At 41.8% G+C, this 27,688-nt stretch overlaps 1 protein-coding gene and 1 pseudogene across 2 annotated transcripts in view; both read right to left on the bottom strand.

Moving 5' to 3' along the window:
* Positions 1 to 16,062, bottom strand: part of COL14A1 (collagen type XIV alpha 1 chain) — a 216,380-nt gene extending 200,318 nt beyond the window's left edge. For both annotated transcript variants that reach the window (XM_005613198.4, XM_005613197.4), the window contains exon 1: positions 15,640 to 16,062. The gene's annotated coding sequence lies outside the window, so the exon portion shown is untranslated. The remainder of the gene's footprint in view (positions 1 to 15,639) is intronic.
* On the bottom strand, positions 643 to 16,312 carry LOC100066414 (protein limb expression 1 homolog pseudogene; annotated as a pseudogene).
* Between the last annotated feature and the right edge of the window lie 11,376 nt (positions 16,313 to 27,688).

Below are 27,688 nucleotides of genomic sequence, written 5' to 3'. Positions count from 1 at the left end.
TTATCTCCAAGTGAAAGAGTGTGGGGTTTAAAAAATTATTATTTCAGTGATATTTTAAGCCACATTAGATTTATCTAGTGTTTTCATACTATTGCCTCTTCAAGAACTTTGATAGATCCAGATAAAATCCTCACAATAGTTTTGGATTTTACCCAGTAGAGTGTGAGCTCTCTCTTTGCTTACATAGCTTCGGAAGAGACTCTAACCCTTGTATGTTTTTTAAAACAATCCACATTGCTTATTTAATCCCAAATATTTTTTAATCGCTATTGTGCTACTTCTCCAAGTCCAGGTTGCTGCTCTTTTGAGGGAATCTACACTAATCCATTCTTTGAAACAATATATATAATCTAGTGAGGCACGTGTCAGCCAGGCTTTGGGTTGGAGCCAGCCCTGGAAAACATTTTTCAAACAATCCTGTTTCCATCTTTTCAATCTGAAGACATAACGGGGAAATTGGCATCAGGTGGGTGTTGGGTCCTGTGAGGGTCTTGCTACTCTCAGATTCTGTGAACACAATGGGTGGGAGGATTAGTGCAGGCTTCAGGTCGTAGCTATAGGTGCCAAAGCTTCTGATGACCCCTTTCAAGGAAGTTCTTAATGGCCTCTGCCATCCTTCGTGGCCTCTGGGATCTGGCCTGGCTACAGACAGCCGCACAGCGTCGTGTGGCTCAGCAGATCATCCCTGGGCGAGGAAGTGTCAAGCCCACTGTGGATCTAAGTCAAGGCTAAGCTCCAAATTTCTTTATTTTCTATGTAGCAGTATGGTTATCCTGCTTTCCTGGCTTGCTCTAACTCCCTCAAGACCACTCATTGCTCTTCAGAGAGCATTCCTGGTAACTCTTACTCCTTTATAATCCAGTCCAGGGCCACACAGCTGCGCATCTTTTCATCTAGGGAATACTGGAAATAGTGGGAGAAGATTTTCTGTTGGGAACACTTTGTTTCACGAAGGGCTTTGAAGGCTTCCCTTCCAGTGCGATAGTTGGAAAATGGTCATTGGCTCCTGGAATTCCAAATATGGTCTTCCCTATATTTGACTCGAACATGATGGGCTCTGATGCTGATGCTGGGGTCATAAGCAAGTCTAGAGTGTTGCTGGCATAGGCAATTGCTTCCTGAACACTTCCTTTGATGAATTCCTTGGTGATCCTTGGAGAGGGCAGCTTATTGAAAAAGGAGTTGACCCAGACCACTTTAGCTGTATCCTGTCATGCCTCAGCTCTAGTGAAGCAGCACTGAAAGTTGCCAAAATACTGTCCCCCCTGGAAGGTCACATCACTCACAGAGGGAGGCCCAAGAGATGGCGTGGACTTGTAGACCACCATGGCTCCACTTGGGAAAGCAGCCCTTTGCTGCTGCTTGCTTTCCCAAAGTTCCTGTTAACACAGACACACCATTCAAGTCTTTGGAACTGAGCCCCAGGTCTCTCTGCGAGGCAAGACTTGGGCATTGCTGTGTCTCAGGGATTCCAAGGTTCTGTCTATCTTGGGTCTGCCAGGGCAAGCCTTCTGTACAGACCGTTTTCATATCTGAATTCTTGCAGTCCTGGACTGAATCTGTGCAGCTTATCGATGCATTGGATAAGCAAAGAATCCCTGCCAATCAGACAATTTCCCAGAGCCCAAAGACCCCTTAGGGGACCCGCCTCCCAGGCTAACTTATCTTTGTTGTATCCGCATATTATTGTTTTCATATAATGTCAACTTTGTATAGCTAATTTTTTGGATCTATGTTAATAACCGAAGTTGACCAATAATTTTCTTTTCTTTAAGGGTTTTGGTGTCGAGATTATTCTAGCTTCATAAAGTAAGGTAGAAAGCTCCATATCTTCATTTTGTAACAGTTTTGTAACAGTTTAAGTAGCATGAGAATGACCTATTCAATGAAGACCTATGAATAATTTGAGTGAAAAAATCACATGGGCATAATTCCCTTCTTGACGCTAATTCCTGCACAACTTTTTAAATCTTTTTTCCTTGTTTATACATCTACTTAAGTTTATTACTTCTTGGTTCTAGCCTCGATATTTTCCCATAAAGTTATTCATTTTATTTTGATTTTGAATTTATCAGCACAGAGTTGTGTGATCGCTCAACTTAAAACATATCTTTTTTGGTTACCGTTCCATTATCGGTATTAAGGTAGTGTGTTTCTGACTTCTCTCTCCAGAATAGATAAGCTACACATTTATCCAGTTTCCAATTTTTTTGAAGATGAGTTTTTTTCTTGTCAATATTATTTTTTGTTTTCTGATTTATTTATTTCTTCACTTATCATTAGGAATTGCCTCCTTTTGCTTTTCTGCTTTTATTTTTTTAACTTCTGTTGTTCTTTGTGAATTTTTGTTGAATCCTCAATTAATCTAACACTATTCTTTTTTTGAGCCCATTAATTTTCCTCTGAATATGCTCTGGCGTCATCATATAAGCTTTCATTTCCTTTTTACCTAAGAGTTATTTCAGTGAATGCAGCAAAGCATAATTCTATAAGCCTTCAAAGCAATGTGACTCATGCACTTAAACCTGTGATATTCTGGGTTTATTCCACAGCAATACAGTATATCCAGAAGAATAAATAAATAATAATAAATAATTGTATTTCCCTCAAGCAATCATTCAAAAAACTTTTTCTTGGGAAATATGTTTTTTTATAATATCCAATGACAGTCTAATATGCCACTCTGTTGTGTTGCCAATTAAAGGGAGATCCGTATGCTTTGATAATCAAATAAACAATCAAGTTAAGATCCTATAATAAAAACTGAAGAATGTATTGAATTGTGCTTAGGGGTCCAAAAAAAATATCTTCCTCTACCAGCTTACTCTAGTTCCAAAATGCTAATTACTAAGGAATATTTTTTTGGATTAAGACATTCACATACTAGAATCTCCTTAAAATTCCTAATGGAATAGGCAACACATTAGGTGACTAATAAAGGTATATATAATATATGGCATTGTAGCCTGGATTAATTGACTACACATTAGTAAACCAACCATTTGTCAGGGCACAGAGGAAGTGGGACAAACGTTGAGTAAATTTTGCTAAAATACAGGAGGAAAAGCCCTGGGGCATCTATAGAACTCTAACCCTTCAGAGGTAAATAGAACAACATTAGGTGGGTTATCCAAATGGATGTGAGCAGCTCTTATGTAGACAGAAGGCATGATACAGGGGATTTGAAAAGATATGGGAGCAGGCTCCAGTCCTATCACAACCAAGACGTCAATAAACCTGCCAATCACCCAGACAGCTGTCCACCACACCCCAAGAAAACTGCAGCAGCAGAATCACTCTCTCAACTCAAACAAAATACTCTAAAATTTTGTTCCTCAGATATTATAACCATAGGTTTCAACCAGAATAAGGCAAGGAGAGGGAGAGGTAAGGAAAAGGCCACATTTGTCTTTTGGGCATGCTCTTTGAGATCAGGGGACTTTCATCAGCTCTCACATGGTAGTGTGTTAACATAGGAGAAAAGGGTCCTTTGACAATCCACCAGCCAATAGCCTTTCTCTGGTCTCCTCCAAGCTCTGCAGTTCCCATGTCGAGGTGTTTTGAAGCAATACTCAATCTGCCATGTTGGAACTTAATCTGCATTTCACAAAATTTAATTTAAGTAAATAAATAAACAACGGCTACCTTAGTCTTGGCACCTGTTTTTGAAAACTGAGTATTATTTATATGGAAAAAAAAAAAAATCATAGCCAAAGCTTATCTTTAAATTCTTTCCCTTTTCTGTTTATTTTAAATTAGGATGAGTAATAACATATTGGGATCAGTGGAATTTTAGTTTTCCCAAGGTTTTCTGCCAACTCTCCAAATTTTTGGACAGTAAAATAGGGGCAAGAAAAATCTCAATTCTTACTAAAGTGCCACAAGATGTTTTAACATTTACCAAAATGTCAAGGCCTAATTTGTTGAGACTTTGCCCAAAAGCCTGCATGAAACAAGTAACTCTGCCTTAATTTTTTTGTTTTGTCTTTTGGTTTAAAAAACATCATGTTAGAAATGGCTACTTAGCTCTAAGTTCAGAAGGTATAAACCCAATTTGGGGAAAGTTTCTAATGCTTAGTACAAGTTTTCTCAAAACGCTGTCACAATTTTGTAATCAGTAACTTAAAACTCTCCCCATTAGGGCTAATTAGCCCTCTTTCTACTTCATATGTTTGTTTTAGTTAATCTCATTTGTACAGTTAAGTCTAACAAGGAGCAAAGGCTCTGATTAAGCCAGTTTTATCAAACTTCCTTAAAATATTTATTCTAAAGCTTTTGTAAATCACTCATCCACATCTACACACAGAATTGCATAGACTTACACACACATATATATATACGCTCAAACCTTGATTCAATTCAATTGAATCTATTCTATTTGTGCTGACTTACAAAAATACCATAAACTTAAAAAAAAATGTTGCTGGCCATCTGGTATACCAGTTCTGAGAGAGTTTGCTATTCACCGTATTGGAATTTTCATTCCAAGAATCTCTTATTGAGAGTCCTACTATATCCCAAAGCTCTCTACTTGGTACTTAGGAAGATACAAAACTTTATGCTCTTTAATCCCTGCCCGCAGTGATCTCACTTACAATTTTATTGAAAAGGAAGATCACAAGCAAACATATTGCAAAGTAAGTATGAAATAGAATAAAGAATTAGCACAAAGTGATGGTATGAATAGAAAACTGGGAGTTAGGAAGACAGTTCTGTCAATAATTTGCCAGGGTCCTTGACTAACCAGCTTAACCACTCTGTGACTTGACTTCTTTATCAATAAAATGTGCAGGATAACATCTGCCTCACAGGATGATTGTGATAATGTACTAGAATACAGGTAGCTCTCAAAAAGTTCTAACTATAGCGTATTTTAGCAACAGGTTGAAAGAACACGAAGGAAAAGGGAGTGACTATAGCCAATGAATTTGCCACTTGGGTAGATGCTAAATGAGGAAGGAGATTTGAGAAGTCTTTATCTCCCCCATCACATTAAGACTGGAGGATTAACTTCACAAAACGGTTCAGACAAAAACTGAGGATCCAGATAATGACAAGGGCAACAATTATCTGCATGGGTGAACTGCTCTAAACTTTTCAAAATACATTCCTATCCATTTCTATCATTTTCCAGATGACAGCTCTACGCGGGTTCAAAATAAACCATATGAAGATGTGGAAGACTTGGCTTAAGAGCAATTCAGACTTAGAGAAAGACTTAGCGGTTCTAGTTGACAAGTTCACGGAAAGAAGTTTTGAAAGAAATGGGGATGTTTAAGCATGTTTGAAGCCTAGGAAAGTAAGAATCGAAGGCATGTAATTTTAGGACATCTACTAATATTTGAAGAGCTTTCACGTGGAAGATAAAACAAGAATATTTTGTGCAGCTTTTGCAAATAGAACTTGAATCAATGGGCTGAAACACAGAGATAGGAATTTGGGAATAAAAATTTTCTAACAGTTAGAACAGGTTCTTTTCTTTTACTACAAGTTCTGCGGCAGAAGCTGGCCAAGCTTTACCCATAGGGGATATTATTGAAGAGATTCCTGAATTTATGGGTAGGGGAACTGAACAAAATGACCTCTAAGATGCCTTCTCCAACTCTACATTGTTAATATTTTAATATCAAAACTTTATAGAAAGAGAATTGTACAGTCAATTGATGATCTAGGTCATACAGGTTTGTAGATAAAAAAAACAAGGACTGAAAACAGGCCTAATGTATCAGCCCAGTGTGTTGACATTGTTTGGCATTCCTTATTTCTTCTCTCTAATGAAAATACCACCCTCCTCACATCCAGAATCATCATAAGGGTTTTCAGGATTAGCTTATGATGCCCTGAGGAAGTTAGTGATTATTACTCTTATCTGTTAGCATGATGACACAGTAGAAAACAACTCTAAGTTAGGAATAAAGAAGACATCGTTTTGTTAGTATTAGCTTGGTGATTCGCCTTTTCCCCCCGAGTGAACTCTCCATAATTCATGGCTTGGTGACTAGAAATCAAGTGGAAACCCATGGTCTTATTAGCACAAAGTATTAAAGGGCAGAAAAGTTCAGGAAGGCCAAAGAGACTGGAAACTGAAAAGGAACATGTCAAAAAAAAAAAAAATGTGAGCCAAGGGGCCAGTCGGTGGCGCAGCAGTTAAGCGTGCACATTTTGCTTTGGCGGCCTGGGGGTTTGCTGGTTTGGATCCTGGGTGCAGACATGGCACCACTTGGCAAAAGCCATGCTGTGGTAGGCATCCCACATACAACGCAGAGGAAAATGGGCACGGATCTTAGCTCAGGGCCAGTCTTCCTCAGCAAAAGGAGGAGGATTGGCAGCAGTTAGCCCAGGGCTAATCGTCCCCCCCAAAAAAAAAGTGAGCCAAAATGAAGGGGCATGAAATCATCATAAAAACTCACCTCAAATCCTGGACATAGCAGAATGATAAAGGGTCAACTAATCAAGAAAATTTAATCATAAACATGGATGCAGCTAGTAATAGAGCTTCAAAAATACATGAAGCAAAAACTGAGAGAACTAAAGAAAGAATAAGCAAAATTAGAGATGCTAATGCTCCTCTCAGGAACTTGTTGAATAGCTAGACAAAATATCAGTAAAGATATAGAAAACGGGAACAACTCTATCAACTAATTGATATTTATTGAACACTACATCCAACAACTGCAGAATGTACTGTTTTTTCTACATGGAAAGTTTTCCAAACTAGGCCCTATTCTGGGCCATAAAATGAAACTCAATAAATTTCAAAAAATGGAAAGCTTACAGGGTATGTTTTCTGACAACAACAGAACTAAATTAGAAATCAATAATAATAAAATATCTCTACCAATTCAAAATATTTGGAAATTAAACATACTTCTAATTAATCCATGGGTCAAAGGAGATACCATAAGGGAAATTTTTTAAATACTTGAAATTTAACAAATGTTTGGGGGGCTGGCCCCATGGCCGAGTGGTTAAGTTCGCATGCTCCGCTTCAGTGGCCTAGGGTTTCGCCAGTTCAAATCCTGGGCACAGACTTGGCACTGCTCATCAAGCCATGCTGAGGTGGCATCCCACACGCCACAACTAGAAGGACCCACAACTAAAAATACACAACTATGTACCGGGGGGCTTTGGGGAGAAAAAGGAAAAATAAAATGTTTAAAAAAAAATTTGGAATTTTTTAAAAATTTGGAAATAAAAACACAACACATGAAAATTTGTGAGATACAGCTAAAGGATTAGAGAGAAATTTATAGGTTAAAATATTTACATAAAAAAGAAGCATGATTTAAAATTAATGGTCTAATTTTCACTTAAAGAAGCCAGAAAAAGAAAAGCAAATTAAATCCAAATTAAGTTGAAGAAAGGATTCAGCAAAGATAAGAGTAAAAACCAACGACATATAAAACTAACATTAGTGAAAATTAACAAAGCCAAATTTGCTCCTTTGAAATATTAATTGAAAATCTTTAGAAAGAATGATCAAGGAACAAAGATAGAAAACACAATTAACAATACCAGGAATAAAAGGAAGAACATCACTATATATTTCACACATCAAAAAATGATAAGGAAAAATATTAATAACTTTATGCCAATAAATCCAACAATTCAGTTTAATGGGAAAAAAATCCTTGAAACACTCGACTTGCTAAAACAGACATATGAAGAAACAAAAAGTCCAAATAGCCTATATCTATTAAAGAGATTGAATTTGTTATTAAAAATATTCCCAGAAAGAAAATTGCAGCCCTAGGTGATTTCACTACTAAATTCTATCAACCATTTAAGGAAGACATAACATTGATCCCACAGAAATCATTTCAGAAAACAAAGGTGAGCTAGCATAATCTTTTTATCAAAACCAAACATTGTTACAAAAGCTAAAAATTACAGAACACCCGTTTTGAACATAGATACAAAAATCCTTCACAAAATATTATCAAATAACATTCAGTAATACATAAAAATAATAATAATTGTTACCAAGTAGGGTTTACTCTAGGAATGTAAGATTCATTTAATATTTTAAAATCAATATCATTCAGTATGTTAACAGACTGAAATCATATATATAAATGATATATATATATATATATATCTCATTTCAATAGAAGCAGAGAAAGCATTTGAGAAAATCACTACCCATTCATGACTAAAGAGACACTCAGGAGGGGCTGACCCAGTGGCTGAGTGATTAAAGGTCCATGTGCTTCACTTTGGCAGCCTGGCTTTGTGGGTTCAGATCCCCTAGGCAGACCTACTCCACTCTCACCAGCCATGCTGTGGAGGCATCCCAAGTACAAAAAATAGAGGAAGACTGGCACCACTGTTAGCTCAGGGCTAATCTTCCTCAAGTGAAAAAAGAGGAGGATTGGCAACGGATGTTAGCTCAGGGTGAGTCTTTCTCACAAAAAAGAAGAAGAAACTCAGGAAACTAAGAATAGAAAGGAACTTCATCAATCTGATAAAGAGCATCTATGAAAAACCCACAGCTAATCTCACATTTAATAGTGAAATATTGAATGTTTCTCTCCTAAGATCAAAAATGAGATAAGATGTCAACACTGTAACATTTTACCATTTCATTCAACATTGTACTAGAGGTCCTAGCAAGTGCAATAAGGCAAGAAAAAGAAATAAAAGGAAGAAAGAATGGGAAGGAAGAAGTAAAACTGTATTTATTTATAATCAAAATGATTGTTTACATAGAAAATCATGAAAAACCTACTAAGGAAAGTAAAATGTACTTGAACTAATTTAGGAAGGCTACAGGACACAGATCAACAGGCAAAAATCAATCATATGCTTATAGCAGCAAACAAGTGGAAAAGAAAATATTTTTTTTAATTCCATGTACAATAACATGAAAAAACACAAAATACTTAGAAATTAGTAAGTCATGCAAGACTTCCATACTCTTTGGTGTAAAAACTACAAAAAGACAAAACTGCATTCCGGAGAGAAATTAAAGAAGACCTTAATAAATAGAGCAGTGTTCCATGTTCATGGATTGAAAACTTCAATATCATTAGGATGTCCTCAAATTAATGTATAGATTCAAAGCAATCTTAATCAAAATCTCGACAAGTCATTTTTTGTGGAAATTAACAAATTGATTCTAAACACTGCATGGAAAATGCAAAGGACTTAGAACAGCTAAAAATAACCTTTAAAAAGAAGAATGAAATCAGATGACTCACAATTCTAATAGCAAGCCTTACTATACAGTAACTGTAATGAAAGTAGAGAGGCATGTCATTCTTTTGATGCATTACTGGGTTCTATTTGCTAATATGCTATCTATATTAATAAGTATACTATATTAATAAGTGATATTAGTCTGTAGCTTTCTTATTTTATGCTGCGTCAAATTTTTATGTCAGTATTTTTTTTTTATAAAAAGAACTTTGAAGTTTCCCTTCTTTCTGTATATGGTACTATGGAACAGTTATAATAGCATTAGTATTATCAATATTTTAATATTTTTGTTAGTGTTCAATTGCAAAACCATGGAGGTTTGGCATTTGGGGGAGGCTACTTTTTATAAACTATTTCAAAATTGTTATGCCTATTGTTTTATTCATAATTTCTGTATAATCTAAGGTCAGTTTCAGTAGTTTGTATTTTATTTAAAAATAAATCCATTTCATCCAAGTTTTCTAATTTATTGGTGTAAAATTATTTTAATTTCTATTCAATTCTTTTAATTTCCTCTAATTTTGTGATTGTTTTCCATTCTCATTTCTTATCTTTTGTATTTGGGCTCCTCTCATTTTGTTTTTTGTTTTGTTTTGTTTTATTCCTTTTGGCTAACAACCAATTAGCTTGCTTACCATTTTTTTTTAATGCTTTTTTTTGGTGAGGAAGATTGGCCCTGAGCTAACATCTGTTGCCAGTAGTCCTCTTTTCTTTTTTTCTCCTCAAAGCCCCAGTACTTAGGTGTATATCCTAGTTGTAACTCCTTCTAATTCTTCTATGTGGGATGCTGCCACAGCATGGCTTGACAAGTGGTGCTAGGTCTGGGCCCAGGATCCAAACTGAGGAACCCCAGGCTGTCAAAGCAGAGTGCATGAGCTTAACCACTACATCATCAGGCCAGCCCCCTCATTTTGTTTTTTAAAATATAAACAACTGAATCAAATTCACAGCATCAAAAAAGTAGAGAAAGAAATAGTAAGAGAGAGAAACATCGAAAGGAGGGGAAGGATTAGTAAAACAGTCATAAAGGAAAGGAGAGGAGAGGGGAAATTATAAAGATGAGGATGAGGAGGCAGAAGAAACAAAGAAAAGAAGAAGAGAAAGAGAAAGAGAGAAAAGAAAATAGTATAAAGACAGAAAGGAGCCAAAATCTCCTTCCTGGCCGGATATGGGCCAATGTTGCCTAGATTGGTGTCATTCAACATAGCTCTTCCGTGAACTGTTTGTTATTGGTCCACAATTTGGCTTACGCCAAAATGTAAATCTATGCATTGTCTTGCTTCTTTTACCAAGAAAGTTTTGCTATGAGAAAATATCTCAGCTGAACTAACAGTGTTGTTAGTGACATATTTGATTTACATCCTGGTGCAATGTCATCTTATCAGGGGAGAAGTAACAGTTTGTGGATGGGCACCAACCAGCAGACCACAGTTTGTGTAGCACTGGCCTAGATCTGTCACCAACCAGACCTCCAATGAGGTACATTTGCTCCTTATCCCATTGCAACTCTCCAGTTAAATTCATGGCCTCAGTAACTGTTTTTACCTTCTGGGTCTTAGGAACTATAAGACATCTAGATGGGGAGTTTAACTATAATGAAAAAGGTTCAAAGAGCATAAAAGGCAATGAATAAATATTGATTGATTGAATGATCAATGAGTGAATGATCAGGGTTGATGTGTACAGGTCACAGCCGACGCACTGCACAATTTGCACTTGGCCTAGAGTGAGGGATGCTTGAAATTAGCAGACACTCTGCTCTTCAAGTTGTATGCAAAGCTGTGTTACCCAGAGGAAAGGACGCTGCTTTCTTCTCCCAACGGCACGGGCCTGCCCAGACAGAGCACATATTTCTAATTCATAGAAAGACCCTATGTAGGCTAACAGCAGCCCTGTGAATGACTCCAATGCAAGGGACTTGACTGACAATCAGCCCCAGAAACACAGCTGCTCAAACAGTCTTAAACTACTGCTGTAAATTCTATGCGATAGAAGGCAGAGCCATCCCAAAAGTATGGCAAATTGGAGTGACGGTTCCTTGACTCAGGAATCCATCACCTGGCTTTTTTTTCCCTCCTTCTTTTGTTAAGGACTGACAAAGCTTCTTGGTCAAAGAAGTGGAGGAGTGTTGTTACCTAAACTCTATACTACATATGGACAGTATACAAGATAACTGCACATCTCAACACAGACATCCTTCAAGAAGGCTTCCTTGATCTTCCAAGTGTGGGCCAGATGCGCCTCCATGGTTCCTACAGTAGCAATTTTTATTTTCCATTCTGCAGCACTTAACGCTATACTGTAATTGGCTATTTGCATTCCTACGCACCAAAGTGTGTTATTCACCACTGCATTGTGAATGCTTAGCACAGTTTCAGTACATGGCAGGAGGCAGGGCTGGAAAGTACAGGAAGAATGGAAGCAAAAATCCTGCAGTAGAATATCATTTTTAGATATCAATTCAGTGTGCTCCTTTCTACAAAACCAGGCAGAAAGCCATTCAGGAAGAAATCTTTATCCAGTAAAGGGTTCCCTGAGTGGCCCTAGTTACAGACACATTCTAAGACACTCAGATGGACTCGGCAAAGGCTGGCCTCTCTCTAGATCAATTTTCATAAACAATCCAGGTAATTTCTGGGGAGAAAGACCGTGAGCACTGCTGCATAAAATTCAAAGTTAGAGACGCCTGCCAGGCTAGCTCCAACAAAGGCCAGTTGACAGAAAAGTTTGTCGAGAGCACTGATGTGCCCATGGACAGGGCACAGAAGGAGCAAGTTTTGATTTCACCCACATCTGTCTGCCTTCCATCCCATTTCAGTTACTAGATTGTATGGCCTCAGTTGATATAATCCATTGCTAGTCACACGCCCCTCCCCCACCCCCATCAAAGAAGCTGAGGGAGAATGTGTCCAACGGGATCTGGGTTCAAATTTCATATAGACTTTTCTTAACCATGTGTCCATCACTTGCTGGTTTTGTGACCCCAGGCAAGGTAGTTTATGCCCCCGAGGCTCAGTGAGCTTATCTCTACAGGAAGAATAATATTTACTTCTGCAAGTAACTGGAAGATTTAAATGTGTTTCTAAAGGAGAAAAGGACAGGTACTCAAAAAAAAAAAAAATGCCAGCACTTCCACCACACACACATACATACACACACACACACACACACACACACACCAGTCACCCCTCACCAGAACAGGATGAGGTTTGGTCTTCACTCAAGGCAGATTGTAGACAGAAGAGTAGCTGGATCCTTGCCACTTTTTATTTAGTTACAGAAGCAGCAAGCGGAGATTGCTTTCCTGACCTCCAGCACCATGGGGGCAAATCCGCCAAGCGGGAAGTTTGTTTTTGTCATTTTCTTTTAAACTTACCTCTTCTTCCCTTCCCCCACCTCCAGTGGCCCCCCTGTTGCCCCGGGGACCATCTAGTGCCTCATTTACCAATGATCTCGTTCTACACAAACTGTAGTAATCTCAGATAATTTGTTAGCTCAGTGCTCAAACACCGCCACCTCAGCCTGCGGCAAGCAATTCGGGAAGGCTCCTGTCCTTCAAAGGAATCGGGTTACACTTCACAGGCCCTGAAAACAGCGGTCCTTTGGCTGCCTTAGGAGCCAAATGACAGCAAATGTGGTTCTCCAGTCACACAACTGCAGAGACTGTCAGCTGAAAACAGGCAAATGGTCTTTGTGTTTTATTAGGTGACACTAGGAAGAATTTAAAAGCCGAAGGGAGCACACCCCAAAGGGTCTTCTTGGGGTGCTGGGGCTTGCCCCAGTGCCCCCCAAATCATACCAGTTCGCTCAGCCCATTCTTAAGGCTAGCCCTGACTGATTCTGAAAAACAAAACATTCATGGAAGGCCCCGAGAGTTCTCTGAAATCCTCAGCTGGAATGTTAGCAGCAGAATAAGGGCCAAAGGGCTCCTCCCATCAATCCTGAAGCCTGGGACCTACCCAAAACTGCTCCAGGAATTCTGATGGGTTCCAAGAAATCCTACCCAGGGAATTACTGAGAGGCCTCACCAGTGTGGCTCCTGTCTTTTCAAAGGGACCCCCAGGAGGTCAGGGCTGCACTGGAGGTTCAGGTCTCTCCCAGCTAAGGGCTCCCCAGGCAGAAAAGGAGAAGATGCTCAGTGTTTAGTTAGAGAGTATCCTGTACATCATGGATAAACCTTGAAAACATTTTGCTGGGTGAAAGAAGCCAGTCACAAAGGACCACACACATATTGTATGCTTTCATTTATATGAAATGTCAACAGAAAGCAGATTAATGATTACCAGGGGCTGGGTGGAGGGAGTAGGGGGAGGTTGGGATGAAATGGGGAGTTACTGCTAATAGGTGTGGGTTTTCTTTTCAGAGTGATAAAAATGTTCTAAAATTGATCGTGGTGATGGTTACGTAGTTAGGAACCTCATTCACAGTGGTTCTGTGAAAATACTAAAAACCGCTGAATTGGACACTTGTATGGTATGTGAATCATATCTCAATAAAGCTGTTTTTAAAAAATACTATCCTGGGGCTGGCCCGTGGCACAGCGGTTAAGTGCACACCTTCCGCTTCAGCAGCCCCGGGGTTCGTCAGTTCGTATCCCAGGTGTGGACGTGGCACCACTTGGCAAGCCATGCTGTGGTAGGCGTCTCACATAGAAAGTAGAGGAAGATGGGCACGGATGTTAGCTCAGGGCCAGTCTTCCTCAGCAAAAAGAGGAGGATTGGCAGCAGTTAGCTCAGAGCTAATCTTCCTCAAAAAAAAAAAAAAAATTACTATCCTGAAGTCTGTCTTCCAGTAACCATGCCATTGCGGCCAGGTTCAGAGGAAATCCAACCAAGTTGCTCTTTCCGAACAACCAAATAGCCAAATGCTATCCATTCATTCATTCATTTAATCATTCACTCATTCTAAAGTTACCAGTGATTCTCTGTGTGCAGAACTGGACCATCTTGTCAGAAACGCAACACCAATTCTCATCAGTGCACCCAGCTTAAGCTCGTTTGCTGGATTCGAATAGGGCCTCTTTATCTCACGGGGCAGCTAGGAAGTGACCTCCTTGGCCCTCTGAAGGTGAACCGCCCCAGAGCCTGTAACAGGGGAGTTTCGGAAAAGCGCTTTTATCTCTGCACCCCACAGAGCCACCGAAGTCTTAGCCCCATATTTCTTTCTTCCTGCCGGCTTCACCCCCCTTCCACTGTTGCCAGCAGAGGACTCTCCGAAACTTCCAGGGGGAGTGGGGCTCTCAGTAGCAGCTCCAGAAGCGATTTGGGAGGGCAGGGGAGAGGAATCCAGGCTCCTGTGAGAGCTGCACACGAGCCCCATTTGGGCACTTTCCCTAAGGACAAGTCCAAAGCCCGCACCTAGGCAGAAGGGGCGACCCCGTGTCAGCCCGGAGCTCGACCGCCACAGGGCACGCTGCCCGCAGAGGACCTAAGAACCCAGCTCCAAATCAGAGGGCCTGTGTTTCTGGACTTGCAGGCGGCGTCCAGACGCTCACCTAGGACTGAGGCCACTCCAGGGACCCCACGCCGGATCCTCTCGGCCCGCCTCTAACTCTGTCTTGCTTGTGCGCACCATATGCCAAAGCCCAGCTCCGCCGGAGGCATCTCTGCCCAGGCGCTGCGTATGAGGAGGCTCGAAGGAGGGGTACAGAGGAATAAAATGGGGGGGGGGGGAGGAGTTAGGAGTGGAAAAGCCAGGGCAGAGAGAACCCTCCAACACCACAGCCTGGTGATGCATCTCAAAGCCGGAGCCCCCTGAGTCCAGACACCAAAGCAAAATGCGCGAAGCATCCGGGTTTCCTGACTCAGAGACGTGGAGGAGCGGCTACCGCCAACATCCTCCATCAGCGCTCCCTGCCTGGGTGCTCCTCTTTGCGTCCAGCGTCTGGTCCCCAGCGCTAATCTATGGTAGTGCCAAGGGGTGTCTGGGTGAGTTTTGTCCCCTATGATCTCATTCGACTGCTCTCCCAAGCGACCCCACACACAATCTAAATAAAGACAGCGTGCTTTCTATTTATATACAGCCCTCCAAGACATATCCCTAAGCCACTTTCTCACCAGATTGTTGCCTTTACTAAACCCTTTCTACTTGGAAATGTTCAAGTCGCCACTGTCTTGCAGCCAAAGCTGCTTCTTCCCGCCGTGCGCTCACAACACCCAAGTACAGGGAAAAGATCCCAGGAGCAACACATCTTCACAGTCTCTGCATTCGCGCCGCGCAGCACCTCCAATCTCCCTGCCCAGTGACCCCCGCGAGGAGGCATCCGGGTGCATCGTGCCACCCCACCCCAAAGGTCCCTGGGCCATCCTGGGCGCGTGCTGTAGAAAATGCCCATGGCATTGCATTGCATCCGCAGGTGTCTCGCCCTCTGCACTTTTCCTTCCACACGAATAGACTTTTCAAAGCCGACTCGAAGAAGGGCAGAGAAAGATTGGAACTGACCTGTGCAGAGCAAGGTTCCAGCCAAAGTTGGGGACCTCTTGGTGCCTAGGGGAGATCCAAATTCGGGCGCGTTGGTTCTTAGCGGTGCACCGCTCTCACTCCCCTTGCGCTGTGTGCCCCTTTTAATTAGCTTCTCTCCCTCTCCCTGTCCCTCTTCCTCGCCCTCTCCCCTTCCCTCTCCCGCTCCCACTCCCGGCCGCCCGGAGCTGCCTCCTCCTCTCCAGCGCTCCCCTCCTGCTGGGCGCCCAGGATCTGATAAGAGGAAAGGAAGGCCCGCCGGCGGCCAATTATAGAGCGGAAGGTGGCCGCGGGGGCGGAGGTTGGGGAGGTGGGAGGCAGGCCTAAATCCCAAACGCCCCCCACTTTATCGCCTCCTCCTCTCCCACCCCCGCCCTACAGGAGTTCCTCCGAGGAGCGAGTCCCGCGCTGCTCACCGGCCCCTCCTCCCAAACCTGGCGGGCACCCCAGGTGCGCGCTGTAGCTGGGCGTCTAGCTCGGGAAAAAGCCTCTTTTGCTCCTCCACCCCGACCGAGGCTAGTGTGAGGCTGCTAAACCGCGGTGGCTTTGGGAGGTCTGGAGCCCCCTGGTACGCAGGTGCTGTGTGCCCACTTCCCGGCTCCTCAAGACCTGCCTTGCCTTCCTGCGTCAAGGAGCCTGCGCTCCGGGGACCCATACCCGTCGTAAAAGGTTACGTTCCCTCCTCGCCCTTCCTTTTCCCAACAGTTCGGAACAAGGGCTATAAAACGCCAAAACAACGATGCTCAAACTTTGGTGAGCAGAAGAATCATCTGGGGGTGTCGAAATTGACATTTTTCTAGGTTTAGAAAGACGAACGTCGGCAGTGGCCTGTGGTTGGAATTCCTAACCTGCAGGTTCCCACTCGTAGAGATACTGTTTCAACAGAGCAGAGCTGAGGCCGGGGACTCTGCATTCATCAAACACCCTGGTGGTAGGTCTGATCTATGCACCCTACCCTCCGCGAGGCTCCACCCTGAGACGTGAAGCCCACCAGGAGAGCCAGAGCCCGGCGCCAGGTCTCTAGCGACTCTGCGCTGTCACCCTCTGGCCCCCTTTAGAAATTCACCATCGTTACCCATTTTTGAACCGTGCAAACAAACCTACCACGGCGTCCTTTACAATCAGCCTTGCTGTGTGTACACTAATGTTAGGGAGGAAGGCATAGAAACTGGGAATTTAGCAAGAACCCATTTTTGTGAGAAAATACTTTCTCGCCTTGGGAAAATGAAAAGAGGGTATTTTCACCACCGCTAAAGACCGGTGAAGGAGACAAGAGAAAGGGCAAGTGATACTCTTAAAAGTTCCCCGAACCTGCTTCCATCATGCCTAGCTGAGCGTCCAGAAAGAGGGGCTGTAACATTTGAAACCTTTCAGGGGGTCCTTCCGACATCCTAACTATCCCAATCGCTGTCAGCCACCTCCTCCGCTTTCCCCGAATCTGCATGCTGTTGCCATCCTCTTGCCCATGCTCTGAACTTCCCCGCCGGTCCTGCGGTTGGAGTGGAGAGGGCGGGTTCCAGCCCTCATCGCCGCCCTGCGTCCATTGGTCCCTTTCCAGATTGGCCTCAGCTCAGCCTCCGGGCGCGGACGAGCTAGGCGCCGCTTTGCTTCTGCGCTTCACTGACCGCGGTTCTCGCGGGTCAGCAGCCAGCGCCGCTTTGCAGGAGACAGGCTGAGCGCAAGGGCTCCAGATGCAGTACTGCAAGGGCGCGAGCGCCCCCTGGTGTCTGCATCCGGGGTTTGGGAGAGGGCGGAAAGTGGAAAGTCGCTCATCCACCCTAGATGAACGCGCAGGGACCGGAATTCCTGAAATGCAGTATTTATCCCTGGAGACAACTACCACTTTGGTTAGAGCTCCTTTCTTATGCCCCCGCCAAGCAAGTGCTTACTTAAATAATAAACCACTTATCTGATGAAATCTACTCTTATGTCCTTCATTTTTACCACGAGGTAGTTGGGTAACGTAAATTTAGCGTTTCTTGTAATTCCCTTCGGGGAGGTAGTGGCACCTTAGCACAAAGCTTTAGGCGAAGGGGATAAAAAATTACTTATGATGGAATTATAGAAAATTGGAAATAAGGAATTCTCTGATGATTTTAAAATGTGACATGTGTACAAAAATCCATATACAGCCAATAGAGAAGAATAATATTTGATAAAAATCTTATACAATAATGTATATTGATTTTGTAGTCATATAAACTGTTATTTTTAAAAATCGTAACTCATCCTTCCTTCATCTCTTTAACTTTTGACTTCTTGCATTTCACTTTCAATGTCGAGACTCTTCAGTTAATCTTGAATCTGAATGGCTGGTTTCAGTCAGTTTTCCACTGAGCTGCAGTTGTGTGTGAATTTCCAGCCCTTTCAAGGGAGTGTTTATTCAAAACTGATCTTAAGGTCAGTCCCCAGAGTCTAGTAGATTACTGAGAACTGAGTCCTTGAAACAAGACCAGAAGATCCCATTAATGGTCTCCTCCGTCAATCTAGGAGAAACTCTATCTGAACAAATATGCGAATTTCTGGGGCCTTTTCAAAGATGTCCAGAAATTCCAGCTTCCCACAGTAATTGATTCCAGGACTCCACAACTCTTCCTAGACTCGTCCTGAGTTTGTGACATGACCGTGATCTTGTTTCTCTCTTGATGTCTAAGAAGGGGTCATTAACTGTATCTCAGGGGATGGGCATGAGGATTAAATGACAGATGTCTTTATGGACCTAATTCACAAAAAATAAAAAAAGGGTCTCTTTATCACCCAACTAGGTCTATCTCTCTTCTGTCCGTTGCACTACACATGGCAGTACTCTCTTCAGCAGCCCCTTCTGGAAAATTCTCCTTGCAATGTTTCTCAACAGAGGCCTTGTTGACATTTTGGGTAGGACAGCATGACCACCACAGACATTGTAGAATGTTTATTATTCTTGACTCCATCACCAAATTCCAGTAACACCCTCCCCATTTCCTAGTCATTGTGAAAGCCAAAAATACCACCACTCAGATCCTCGTACACTCTTTAGAAACCATAGTTTCCAGCTTCATGGGTTATTTATGACTCCCCACAAGGAGTTAGGCTCAGAGAAGCAAAATATTTCACCAAAGTGACATTCCAACCCCTCTGTAACAGTCAGCTATGATTTTTTCCTCAGCCCAGCATTCCTCTCCCCCACTTCTTTTGGAAACAGAGCAATAACCATGTCCCAAACCCCTGCTCCCATATTCCCCTTCTCCATGCTGACTATCCCATTCCTGCTTTTGAGACTCCCAGGATTTGTCCTGCTCTTGCAACAGCACAACTGATAACAGAGTGTTAACCCCCTGCACAGGCAGGGACCTTCAGGACCCTGCTCCCTAGTCAAGGGCTGATGTATGTTCTAATTGATTGATGTCCCTGCCATACCAGTTATTAAATACTTTTATCTCACCCTAGAGTAACAGAGCTCAGAGTTCTTTTTAAGAAATTGCCTCCACTCCATTGGATGCGGCTATGGTGGGATTGTCGTTCAGGGTGCTCTGTTCTCCCCTAGCCAAGTGTGGGCATTGACTGTAAAACTAGGCCAACCAGATTCTCTCTCCCCCAAATGTGAGTTTAAAGTGGTAGGAGACAAGGACAGAAAAAAAGTGTTTGCTGAAGTTTTCCTCTCAATTCATCCTAGCAATGAGGCCTAAAATAATAAATAGCTCCTTATACCTAGACGTAGCTCTAACATTCAGCAGATACACACAAGACAGCTCTACCAGTTGTTAAAATATTGAAATACTTCCATAGCAGTTGGTAAATAGCTGCCTCCCAAACCCTGAATGTCTTCTCCAACATCCCCTTCCTGGGACCACCACCCCACATCTCCCTTTGATCCAACAACTGAAGAGTTAATCCTGTGCTGTGGTCTGAATGTTTGTGTTCCCCAAAATTCTCATGTTACAATCCTAACCCCCAAAGGTGATGGTATTAGGAGGTGGGGCATTGGGGAGTTGCTTAAGTCATAAGGGCGGAATCCTCATGAATGGGATTATGCTCTTACAAAAGGTGTCCTAGAGAGACCGTTAGCTCCTTCTGCCGTATGAGAATATGAGAAGTCTGGGACTCTGGAAGCAAGACTTCACCCAACCATGCTGGCACCCTGAGCTCAGACTCTCAGCCTCCAGAACAGTAAGAAATAAACTTCTGTTGTTTATAAGCCACCCAGTCTATGGTATTTTGTTACAGTAGCCCAAATGGAATGGACTAAGGCACCCTACATCAGCAGAGGCCCTCCGTCCCTCCTCAAGTGTGGCTACTGGCATCCCTTCCCACTGGGCTGTGACTGTGCCATTTTGTCATTCAATCTTTTTTTTTTTTTAAAGATTTTATTTTTCCTTTTTCTCCTCAAAGCCCCCCGGTACATAGTTGTATATTCTAGTTGTGGGTCCTTCTAGTTGTGGCATGTGGGATGCCACCTCAGCATGGCTTGATGAGCGGTGCCATGTCCACGCCCAGGATCTGAACCTGCAAAACCCTGGGCCGCGGAAGCAGAGAGTGTGAACTTAACCATTCGGCCACGGGCCAGTCCCATTGTCATTCAATCTTGAACATCAGCCCAGAGCTCCAGAACATCTTTGGTTCCTGTCCTTCCTGAAGCTGTTGTCTCAGTTCTGTGAACTATCTCATTTTTGCCAAATCTGATTTGTTTTTCTGCTAACCGGAAAACCCCAACTGAGTCAATCTTCATGTTACCAATCCTGAAGCTGAGACAAAGGACATGAGAGAGCTTGTCCAAGCTTACCCAGAGGGTTAAGAGTAAAGTCAACACTAGAATTCAAATGTCTTAACTCCCAGACCAGAGCTTTCCCCACTGGTGTGCACTGACCCCTTTCTAAACAATGCTAGCGGTACCTCCTATGCTTGCATAGGGTTTTTACTTTACAAAATGCATTCAAGTAGATTGTCCTATTTAAATACATTGGCTCTGCAAGGTAAGAATCATTTCAGAGGCTAAAATCATATTGTCTTACTGTCCTTTGTGGTACTGGAGTCCCGCCTTCTCCTCACAGTCACCTTTCATGTTCTTGAAGCAGTGACGAAGGCATTCCTCATCTTCTCGGATCTATGGCCCAGATCAAAGTCAGGACTTTAAAAGCAGCCAAGTTTTTCCTGTGTGACAGCACCCTGTCAGTGTATGTGTGTTGCATAAAAGGTTCTATTCATAACATATTAGGGCTGGAGCAGGCCAAAGAGATTATATACGTGTGCTAACCCCTTCACTTGACAAATGAAGAAACAGGTTCAATGAATTAATATCCCCTGTCCAAATCCCCAGAAAGTCAGTGGCAGATATTGCTAGATTCAATATCATCCTACAATAAGCCAAGATTCTTTCCGATAATAATAATACCAGAAGAAGAACCTTTGTGGAGAGCCTTTTGGATACCAAACATTTGAGGAAAGCTCACATGGACTCTTTTAATTTTTTAAAATATTATTTTATTACAGTAATCCATACATGTAATTTTAAAATTCAAATAACACTAAAAGCTTGTTAAAAAATAGTCTTACTCTCCAGAAGTAACCATTTTTCACTCTTTTAGCATTTTTTTCTGACATGTTCAAATCTCCATATTTCTAAGTAACATGTATGTGCTACTATGTGATTACTAATCAATTTTAAACATCACTTACATATTTCTTATTATGGTAGAAGAGGATGTAGATCTTTATGCTGCCATCCCCATGTCTCCCCTTTTTATCTTCCCAATAGAATGAGATTACAATTTTTGGTTAAATCCATATTGAGTGTTTCCATTCGTATGCTTTGCAAATATTATTCCTATAAAAGCATCATAACATTTATGATTATTTTCCCTATCTTCTTTTAGTTTTGCTTGAAGTTAGGAGTTACCTTGCTTTTTCATTTGCTTCATTTTCTCTTTGTTTTTTGCTAGTCTTTCCAACTGTTTCCAACAATGCTTCAGTACAACATTCCATGCGGTTACTTTAATCAGATAAAATTTTTTTCTTAAACATTTCTCCTTCTCTGGGCAGGTTTTCTTATAGATCTGCTGCTCAGTTCTCATCCTGGCCTTTGTTTTTCTATCCTACTTGGAATTCCCTCTGCCTTTCTCCAAGATTAGCTTTTCCTGTTTCCTGGATATCATATCTTCCTCTTTCTTAGCGTATTCCCTTGTTTGGGTTGAGTACATCCTCCAGGGGTTTTCTCTGGTTAAAAAGATGGTTCAACAGCACAGGCATGGTGATGACAACTCTCAAAAGCTTGTCTCTTGAGTCATGCTCTTCACTCTGGGTGGCTGCCCTCTACGCCTGAAGCACAGTTGCTATTCTGGGGGTTCTCTCTATTTCTCTCCTGTGTTGGATATCCTGTTTTCAATTTTGCACATCTTCCTAGATCGAATTTTACTCCCTTGTTTTGATGAAGGACATCCTCTAGCGATATCTTAAGGTAGGTGTGTGGGGAGGCAGTCATATATTTTTGAGATTTTGTAGTTATTTACCCTCAAATTTCCTTACTAGTTGGGCTGTGCGTAGAACTCTAGCTTAAAAATAATTTCGCTTCAAAATCTTGTAGGCATTGCTCCCCTTATTTCTTGCTTCCAGCAGTGCTGTTGTGATGAAGAAGCCATTCTGATTTTTGGTCCACTCCATCCCAGGCAGAACTTGCCTTTCCCTCCTTTGAGCTCTTGCAGTAATTATTGTCGGTTTTTGCCAAAAAAAAAAAAAAAAAATTCTGTATTACCTTGAGATACCTCTTCTATTGCTGTCAACTCTGGTTAATATTTAATATATTTCTTTCTTATCTGCCCAGGTAGAATGTATGCTTCCTAGGAGACAACATAATAGTGACTAACAGCGTGGATTCTAGCACAGAGTTCTGGCACAATTACTAACTTGTACAAGTTACTAATGTTGCTCCTGTTTCCTAATTTGCAAAATGGGAGTGGTAAAAGGGCCTCCCTTGTGGGCATGTTGTGAGTATTAAATGAATTAATTTGTCCAATCGATTTAATCCATGAAAGTTCTTAGAAGAGTGCCAGGCTCCCAGTAAATTCTCACTGTTTGCTTATATTAATTGTGCCAGATGCTACTTCATACCCTCCACTCTTTTTACTCCATTCTTTTGTATAATGAGGTCCTCATATATACGTGTGCGTTTAAAATTTACGCCTATGAAATTATATAGATAAAATATACCAGAAATAAACTCTACAAATATTTGCACAAAAATGAGTTCTAGATGTTCAAACAATAATGAGAGAAAGCTATGTTTTTTTTGGCTAACTTGTAATAGGTACTTTTTTCTTGTCTCAATCAAACTGCACATCAATGAGCAGTGTGGAAGCATGACTCTAATTGAATTCTAATATAATATTTGTACTTTTAGAAGCATTCAGGTTAATACAGCTTTGCAAAAGTCTATAATCTTGGGGCTGGCCCTGTGGCCAAGTGGTTAAGTTCACGCGCTCCGCTGCAGGCGGCCCAGTGTTTCGTTGGTTCGAATCCTGGGCGTAGACATGGCACTGCTCATCAGACCACGCTGAGGCAGCGTCCCACATGCCACAACTAGAAGGACCCACAACGAAGAATATACAACTACATACTGGGGGGCTTTGGGGAGAAAAAGGAAAAAAATAAAATCTTTAAAAAAAAAGTCTATAATCTTGTTCTGTATTCCTGCACCAAGTTCTTTCCCCTGAGAATTAGATTTGCCATTATTCAAACTGGAAAGATTGATGCGTTGTGAAGCATGTCAGTGGGGACAGACAGCAGCGTAGTGTCTTGCTTGTAGTAGGAATGTGAGAAATGCTTGTCAACTTAAATTTATTTCAGTGGGAATCAGAAGGGATTTCCCAACTGGTTGAGGAAGTCTTTCTGGTTAGGTTCTTCCTGTGCAAAACTATCAATCACAAGGCTTCTTCAGAGAAGCAGATGGCTGGTATCAACTCCAACACCGAGCTTTACTCATAACAGGGGCTTGGTGTTTGTTACATCGAATTGAATGAAATTAATCAGTTATGCCTCCTTCATTTTTCCCATGTGTCTGTCATCAGTTTAAGTCATTCACCTAAATCCATATGTGTAGCACATGCTGGCTGTCTGACTAATAGGGCAGGTGACAGGAGCCTCAGGAGCCACGAGCTTATTTACATATTTATTCAATCAGCAAATACTTGTTCATGACCTATGACTTTCCAGGTGATATTCTACATATTGGGGATACGCAATAAACAAAAGAAGTTCCTGCTTCTTGGAACTCATGGAGGGAGGGGGACAGAAAACACGTAAGCCAATAAATACACGACATAATGCCATTGGTAGTGGGTAAGATTCAGTGCTTTCACCACCATGGCCTGGGTTTGTTTCTTGGTCAGGGAACCACACCACCTGTTTGTTGGTTGTCATACTGTGCTGGCTGCATGTTGCTGTGTGTGATTCTGAGAGCTTTGCCACTGGTATTTCAAATACCAGCAGGGCCACCCTTGGTGGACAGGTTTCAGCAGAGCTTCCAGACTAAGACAGACTAGGAAGAAGGAACTGGCCACCCAATTCCAAAAAAATTGGCCACGAAAACTCTATGAATAGCAGCAGAGCATTGTCTGATATAGCAGCAGAAGGTGAGAGGATGGCACAAAAAGACAGAGCAAGGTTCCACTCTGCTGTACACAAGGTCACAGGGAGTCAGAACTCCCTTGAGGGCACTAACGACATGTCACTGTTAAGTTCCGGAAAGAAGAATAAGACAAGTAGGTATAGATGGACAAAAGCTGCTCTTTTAGATGGGGAGGTCAGGGATGAGCCCCAAGAGAGGGCCTTTGAGCAGAGACTGAATGAAGGCAGGGAGCCAGCTGTGGAACGAACTGGAGGAAGGGCAGAGAGAACCAGGAAGGCAAAGTCTCTGAGGATGGAGGAACTTCAAGGAGGCCTGTGAGGCATAAGAGGAGTGAGCAAGGTGAGTGCAGGTGAGGGATGACGTCAGAGAGGTGGCTGGGCCCAGAGGGTGTAAAGCCTATAGGCAAAGACTTTGGGTTTTACTCTGTGTGCGAAGGGAAGTTCTAAACACAAGAGTGATCTGGTCAAATTTAACTACCAGGAGGATCCCTCAAGCACCTAGATCTGTCTTTCTCATTTGCTTCCCTTATCTGAAAATCTTGTTTTTGAGAGTGAGAAGAATTTTTGTGGGCTAGCCATTTTGCTTTCAAAGCTTTCCGAAATAAACTGTCACAGGTGATCCTCACTATAAATCTATGGTTATAGGACGAGCGCATAGCATCATCCATTTAGAAAACTAAATGGAGGCATGGAGAAGTTAAATAAGAAAAAGGTTTCTTGTAGGTCATAGGATGGCGTTCAACTTCCTGCCTAATTAATCTGCTTGATTTCTCAAATACCACAAAACACTTCTGTTTAGAAACCCAGAGGAGGATCCAGGACCACAAAGGGTTAGGTATATTCCTTGCCTCGAGGAAGTATCCAACACAAGGATCCAGGCTCACAGTGGGGGAGAAATGCTGACAAACCATCAGCTCATTCCAAACGTCCTGCGAAGTGAACCTGCCAAGTCTAATCTGTCAGCATTTGTGATCATGAAGTAATTCATGACAGCCTGTGATGATAGATTGAACAAGATTTCAAAATCTGTATTTACTACACAAGACAAGAATGCATTTTCCTCTAAGAGGTTTCAAATCTATGATCAAAATAAATGTGTCCATTTATTCTTTGAAATAAGTAAATGTAGCATAATCGACTTACTACTATGGTGTAATTTATATTCATTTGTAACCCTGTAAGAGCTTTTAATAATTTTATTGGGTACTTAAACTCAGTTACATCTAGAGGAAGCAAAAATTCTGTGGGTGAGGGTGTGAAATTCTGATAAACCTAAAGCATGTCTCAGAATGTAGTTCCCATTAAAAATTATGAATATAGTTTATACATTTCAACTTCACAATTAAAATGACTGTTGGTCATCACCAAGTCTGTGGGGCTATCTGAAAGAAAAGAATTGTCTTGAATAGTCTGACACAGTCTTTCCTTTTTTTCTAATTTCGTGATACATACTAGTGGAATTTCCTGGAGTCTCAGTGTATTCTTTTTGTTTTCCCAAATTTTTTCATTGCGTTATAGCATCTGCTTTTATGCACAGTTGGCCTTGTTGGAGTGGCATTTTCTTGCACATTTGCCCAGAAAAGGGTCTGCTATGGTGTCCTCAGAGCTCGTGGTCTACTGATTGCTATACTAAATTTCTGTCTATACTTCTCTGATCAATTCTAGAAAGACCGATTAATAAGATAGACTCTAAAAGAGTTGCAAGCTGTAAGATTCTTCATCTGGAGTTAGTTAAATGAGGTACTGGGAGAAAAATGAGAAATCATTCCAGCCAGGGAACATTCATACAAAATAATAGAATCATCCACTGGAAAGCATTTGGAGGATTATCTCCTCGATTTTCTGTTTACAGGGAAGACATTATCTAGGTCATTTCAACTCCTCAAACTACCTTCAAACTTTTGGAAGACTCCAATGAAAGAGGACCACCCTCAGCTGCTCTCTTTCTACTGACAGCCTCATTTTGGAGAAAGTCTTTCATTCCTAGAAACCAAACAGCTCTACAGAAGATAGAAGCCTATACTCAAGTGATTTTGCCCAGAGGCGCAAAAAACACGTGTGCGTGTGTGTGTGTGTGTGTGTGTGTGTGTGTGTGCCTGTGTGTGGACAGAGAGAGACTTTAAGTCAAAGCTGATAAATTGTAAAACGTACTGAAATGGCTTTGAAAAAAACATACCATTCCTGCTTAGTATTGAAATGCTTCAGTTTAGATTTATATGATTTTTTAAATAGTTTTTTATATTTTAGCCAAATAATTCATGTTTTTATGGAAAACTATAAAAGAAGAAATCAAAGAAATAAGAATCACCCAAAAATTCAATCTCCTTGTAACAGCCACTGTTAATAACCACGGTTTAAATCTATTTCTCTGTACACAGGATCTCTGTGAATATCTTCTGATGAACTCATATTCTTTACGATTTTGTAACTCTTTGTTCTCACTGACCATTACACCACCATCTTTCTAGGTGTATAAATAAATATCTATATCATAATCTTAACTCATTTAAAATGTATTCCAGGCCGCCCCAGTGGCGCAGCGGTTAAGTTCACACGTTCTGCTTCAGCAGCCTGGGGTTCACCGGTTCGGATCCCGGGTATGGACATGGCACTGCTTGGCAAGCCATGCCGTGGCAGGCGTCCCACATGTAAGGTAGAGGAAGATGGGCACAGATGTTAGCTCAGGGCCAGTTTTCCCCGGCAAAAAGAGGAGGATTGGCAGCAGATGTTAGCTCAGGGCTAATCTTCCTCAAAAAAAATAAAATAATAAAATAATAAAATGTATTCGATGTCTTAAAAGTCACCTTATATCTCCAAGTCTGGCAAAGGTGGGATAGCCTAGGTTCTCTTAGCAACTTTTCTGTTGAAAAAACTCAAAAAGCTGTATAACATATTTAAATAAAAGATTTAAAAATACATTTTAAAACTAGTAGAAGAGGACAAAAAATATCTTATAGGCCAAAATTTAATAAAAGGCAGGAATGCAGAGGTGAGCCAGCACTTAAGCATGCTTTTGTCCTGGGGCATCTGCCTACCTTGGAGTTTGACCTTCTATCTTGACAGCCTTTCAGGCTCAAGCCTAGAACCTCCCCCCCCCCCCCCCCCCCCCCCCCGGGGGGAATTCTTCTAGGAGAGCCCCACATACAGCTAGGAACCTAAATGGCTATCTATCAATGAAAGAGAGATCTAGAAATAAACCCACTCTCAAAGGTAGCCAGTAAAGTTTTGTTTGTTTGTTTTATCTTGGAACTGGGTGAATGGGTAGGGAGAGAGATTCCGTGAGAAATGGTAGCCCTAAGAAAGACTACATCCGATTTGTGGCCTAAATTCATCCTATCTATGTGAATTAAGAAGCCTCCAGGCTAAGAAGCATTCCGAATTGGCCACGTGTTGCTATTGTCCCTAGACATCTAGCAGAAGCAAACTGGATCCT

Source organism: Equus caballus, chromosome 9, assembly GCF_041296265.1.
Source record: "Equus caballus isolate H_3958 breed thoroughbred chromosome 9, TB-T2T, whole genome shotgun sequence".
In the NCBI taxonomy this organism is placed as follows: Eukaryota; Metazoa; Chordata; class Mammalia; order Perissodactyla; family Equidae; genus Equus; species Equus caballus.
Note: the sequence above shows the minus strand (reverse complement) of the source record. Positions and strands in the feature narration are given on the sequence as shown.